Source organism: Heliangelus exortis, chromosome 5 (assembly GCF_036169615.1).
Source record: "Heliangelus exortis chromosome 5, bHelExo1.hap1, whole genome shotgun sequence".
Classification (NCBI taxonomy): Eukaryota; Metazoa; Chordata; class Aves; order Apodiformes; family Trochilidae; genus Heliangelus; species Heliangelus exortis.
In genome coordinates this window covers 11,902,089-11,907,865 of record NC_092426.1, presented here as the reverse complement: position 1 = coordinate 11,907,865, position 5,777 = coordinate 11,902,089, and positions in this window count along the sequence as shown.

The following is a 5,777-nucleotide window of genomic DNA, read 5'->3' as shown; positions in this document are numbered from 1 at the left end:
GTTCTAATTGACCTTATTTTTTCTTAAGCAGCATATATGATGGTGTTAGGCTTGTGCAGAAAGTTACTTTCCTGTGTCATAAAGTGGTACCTGTTTTATTGAATTGCAAGGTAAAGAGATTCCTTGATGGTGTCAGTACTACATTCTTGAACATACATTTGAGACTAAATTATTTATGTTAAATACTGATTTGAGGATTAACTGGGAATTTAAGCTTGCATTGCCCCTAGTTATACTGCATCTAACTGGAGAGAGATTAGAAATGCTTTCACTTAGGCCTCAAATCAGTAGTATTCAATACACTCCTGAGTGTAAGTAGCAACACTTAGTTGCATGAAAGATCTTGCTTTGTAACTAGTTAATTCCATATTATGTATGAATAAATACTTGCATTAAGCAGCTTCTCAAGTTGTTTAAGCTTCTAAAGTATAGTTGACACATCTTGTTCTTAAACATCATGCTTAGTTGATTGCAGAGTTCTTACAGATTTTCAGTGAAGAAGTTGCAAGTTTTGAGAATAGCAGCAAAATGATTTTGAAACAACCATTGCCAGCTTACTATCAGCAAGTTTCTGCATTATACCACCAGTTCATGAGCATGTTCAGGTAAGTAGAGGACAGTCTGAGGGGTGGGGGAGAAATGTAGCCAGTGATTTTTAAGCTGGTAAAAGATTTTAAGTGCATACTCATGGCTGTTCTACCACTCATTTGATCTAACATTTCATATTGCTTTATGTGCTTCTCTTGCTGTCAGAATGGAAGGAGACAAATTCTGTAGTGCTGTATCTTTTGGACTTAGACCATTTTTAAAAGGTACAACTGACTATAGACTTTTCCAGCTGTGTCTGTTTGTTGTCTGCCATGCCTGCTAGAAATGCAGGACAGTCTAAACTTAAATACTTATGACTTCTGAAGATTATAGGAGCTGAGGTACAGATATGAAACACTACGTGAATAAATTCTTAGTGAAACAGAACTGAGAACTCCTTCCTCTCTTGCCAGAACAACTGCTGAACTTATACTTGACTTAAATTGACCCCTTTTGAAGAGGTCCACTCTTCAACTGAAGTAGTGCAATTTTTTTCCACCCACAGTGGCCACACATTGTCAATTTAGAAAGCTGAATACTAAATACATTTTATTAACTTAGTGTGTGTCATCAGTAATGTAGTTTTAAAGGTAGGCAGAAATCCTTCTGTCTGCTAATTCCATAGTAAGTAAAAAGTAGAAGACACAGTTAACAGAAATGGCAAAATTGCCAAAATTTTAAAATGTCTGGAAAAGTTATTTTCTTAAAGTGCTAGGTGAAGAGGAATGGCAATGACAAAAAAAAGGTGTTGCCACTTGGGCATGACCTGCCATAAAGGTGGTCACAGGATACTTTATGGGTGCATACCATAAAAAAAAATAAATGACTGATTCATCTTTCTATTCTGTTAAGATGGACAAACTTGAGGATGGTATGTGCTGAAGAGCATTCTTCAAAATACAGTTCCTTAATGCCTTGAAGATGTGGAGAAGAATTGGGATTTTTGTTGGGCCTGCTACAAAAATAATTCTGGGAAGTCGAACCAGTCAGGTGGTAGCGCTTGCTGACCTTGGTTTATCCAGTTCTAGAATGAATGGCAGTTTTGGTCTGCACAGCACCTTTCATGTCTGTGTTACAGTGGCTTGACAGGAGGAGGGAAGTAAACAATGTTTCTGTTGCCATTAAAGTTTGCCTACTCAGTAACTGCAGTAATGTTTGTGTTGCCTAAGGCTACGGAGAAAGCAAAGGTACTTAGAAAGTCAAGAACTTGACAGGGTAGATTTAAAAATAATCTTGTTTATGCATTTTGCATATGGGAATAAAGCTAAAACTAAAAGCTAGACTTTGGATCAGTACTCTTATTGATAGCTTTGTAAACAGAATAGCTAAAATGCTGCACTTTCCTTGATAGGAGTGAGAAGGTTTATAATATCAGCCTGATTTGGCACTCCCAGGGCAAAAGAATGGGAGTGTTACATGGGGAAGAGGGTGTGGAAGAGGTTTTTTTGGTTTTCAGTTTTTTTTCTAGTAGAAAAGCTTTAAGATAGATGATGATTGGATACCATTCCTTCTGCTGCAGGTTAAGGTGTGATCCCTCTTGTGAGCTGCTGTTCTCACCAGGTACTTCTGTAAACTGGAAGCTCTCTTCAGAAGCAAGCCTGAACTTCTGTAGAAGTTAATAGATCACAGAGCAGATAAATACTGAGGCATAAAAGGGACATCTTGTTAAATAGTGAAAAGTCCACATAAAAAAAAAACATGGGTGATGACTGGATATGGCCTAATATATTTCAGCTAAAGCACATCTCAGCAATTGTGAGGCAGATCTGTAGAAAACACTGTGTTAGCTTGTGTGTGGAATGATTTAAAGGCTCATGAAGTCAGGTGTGCTTCAGAGCTGCAAGAAGCTTGCTGAGAACAAATTGCCTGTTTGTCAAGTTTTGAGTTGAGTAAAAGCAGTTTATGCTTTTACTTATTTTTCAACAGTTCCCCTTTTTTCTCAGCAAAACAGAGGGTTTGGCCTTTGCATACAGAGTTAATCAGACTTTAGTATTAACTGGTGCTCTGACTGAACTTCCAATGGTTTTGTATGAATCCAATGACTCCATAGGTTGAAAGAGCATACAAATGTTTGTGGTTTAGAAATGGATTGTAAAGAAAAATATGTCAGGATTTCAGGTTTTGCTATTTTGTGGTTTTGTTTCTGTATTTGTTTTTATTCTTTCCTCTTGTATAGTTTAGGGATAGGGAATTTCATCTTGACTTTTTCCAGAGCACAAAATGAAAATGTACTGTTCTGAACTGTCAGGGAAGCAGGTATCTGCCTGGAGGAAATTAAGGGTAAGATACTTCCTTTAGCTGCAGCTGCAAAGCTTGAAGTTCATTATTACTGTTTTCAGATGTTGTAGATTCTTCCTTAAGTGAAAACACATCAGTGCATAAGCAAGAAGATATGTGGCCTGGTTGATTGTGGCACTTGAGTATTCATCTAGGATAAATCTTTGCTAAAGACAACTAGATCAGATCCTAGAAAAAGAATGTTTTCTTTCACATCAACTTTAGTCTAGCAAAGCACTCTAGAAACAATTCCTAATTCAATATGTTTAGCAAGCATTGCAGACCATGAGGTCAAACTTCATTATGATTTTAGTGTTTTATTGATCAACATATGGATATGGCTGAAGAAATACAACTATTTTACTGCTAGTAAAAAACCATAGAGGTTTTCTTTCGGTAAAGAAAAGCAGTCATAATAAATAATACATTATGCTACTGAATGATACCAAGAAGCAATTTACTGTGTTAGATGCAAAGTTTTATAGACCTGAAGAATGTTTTGTGGACATTGGGTCTTGCCTTTCTTCCTGTTTATAACAATGTGTAGGATATTATTTTTCACTGCAGACCTTGCCTTGCTTGCTTTCAGTTTATTTATTGATGAAACTGTATAGCTTAAAATCACATTTGAGATCAAGTCAGTTAAAACCCGTAATAAACTACAAATAGACAAGATTATACTGCATGTCATATGTAGTACTGTACATATTATGTTACCAATATCTTTTTTTCCTGTTAGTGATAACCTCTTTTGTCATTAGTGAGAGCAATATTAGTACAAAAATTGCAAAAGAGTTGCACAGGGAGGAGGAAAATGATGTTCTTTTGCTTTCCTTCTCCACTGCCCATGAACATACAACTTCCTGAATGTTGAAAGAAGCAATTTGCTTCCTTGTTATTTCAAGACTTATCTCCACTACTTTTGGCCCTGAAAGTTCTTTGGGTTCCCTATTGCCTTGCTGTACCTTCCAGAGTCATATGGTCCAATAGATCCTTCATTTGTCACCATGGCCATGGTGCTTGATACACGGCATATTTCCTTCAGTAAGCTTCTCTTATTTTCTCTAGCACTTTCTCTATTTTCTCTAGCAGTTTTTCTGACAGAAGAGAGGTTTAATTGCATGTTCTGCTAATCTGAGAGTGTTTGGCACGCTTCTGGATTTTAAGTTGTTCTTTAATTATCCACAGATCAAAAGTCTGGATAACAACAGTTGCTAACATTTGTTTTCCTACATAATAGTAAGTATATTTAAATTCACAGAACAAACGCATCTTTGCAAGGTCAACTTTTTATACTTGCATCTTGATAACTTTCCTACTACTTGTCCTCCATCTGCAACATACAGGTTTTCAGTCTTTGAATGTCTTGTTCCTTTTTCATATGAACTGTAGAAAAGCAAAACACAAAAAACCGAAAACCCAACAAAAATACTGTCATGTTACAGATAATGGCATGATAAATGACCTGAATTTCACCCCAGTATTTTTGTTGTAACAACATTTATAACTTGGAAGGGTTGTACCTGGCTAGGTTTTTTTCCTTTTGTTCAAATTGAGTATATTTGTGGCTGCAACTTGTAACCATGGTACTGCTCATCCAGTAGCAAGGTGGAGCATAAGAAGGAGTAGAGCCTGGCAACTTGAGAGTTAGGTGAGGTTTACCTTCTTCAGCTGTTGAGGTATTAATAGAGCATCTCCTACCCCATATCACAATGCTTGTGAGAAGGAGGATTTGGGGAGGCGGCATATGGTTCTGTCTTGGCTAAATTGGCTGACATATCAAAAATCTATCAGGAAGGGACTGAATCACTTAGAAATGGTGAGGCTATTGTCCAGCTTGATTTAATGATTTGGAGTCCCACAGATTTCTGGCAACTGGCGTAAGATTAGGTTGAAAATCGGCTTTTACTCTCCTCTTAGGCTTGTTGAGTAACCTCCTATGTCTGCTACTGATGATTTCTTTAGGTTCCAGATGGATGAATTTCTGGAAAGAATGTTTTGGTCAATATTGCAAGTAAAACATTGTGTAGTCCTTTCTGTTTTAATGTTACTGCCTGTTAGGGAGACACTGTTTGCTTATTCTAAGTATTTGTTTCTGTGCCATAGTTCAACATTGTTGATCCTGCTCAGGGAACACAAGGTACTTGACTGGAACAGCCCCCTCCTGACAGTTGAAGTGGTTGGTGGCCTTTCCCTTTCCTGATCTAATGAGCTAATGCCTAACAGGGTTTCTTTCAGTCACGTACCCTTTAAGTGGATGAATACCCTTTAGGAAGATGAATTAGTGGAGCCAGTACCTGAAATAACCTCTCCTCCAGCCATGAGAGGTCTTTTTCATGGGTCATAACATATGACCCTGCTTTCCTGCACAGCTATTTATTTGGAGCATTAATGCTCTTTGTGGGCCAGTTGTACGGTCTGAAAACAAAAAACTATAACCAACTTTTTGCTAAACTTCTGCATCTTGAAGCTAACCATGCTTCTGACTCGGGGATGAATAGTGCTGTTGGCAGACCTGGTACTTGATTCTGATGAGACTCTGCAGGAGCCTGAGATTTGCCTTACACAGTTGTGCAGCTTTGGTGTTGATGAGCACCGCTTCAATCAAATATACATGCAGAATATGAACGCTCCAAGTGTGGTGCCAGCTGTTTGGCTCTAACAGCAGGATTGTTCTCAGTACCTTCAGTATTTTCAAGTGAGGTACTCGCTGAAGACACGAGTTCAAGCACATTCCCTTCTTTGCTTCAACAACCTGATACACTGTAAGCCAGAACAAGGCACTGCCCTTCCTGCTGGTGCATGGAAGGCGGATGAGGAACAGGTTTCTTCAGGCAAAAGCCAGAAACCCCACCCTCTTGCAAACAGATCTGATGCAAAGAAGCAGCTGAGGAAAACACAAGAACCAGTCA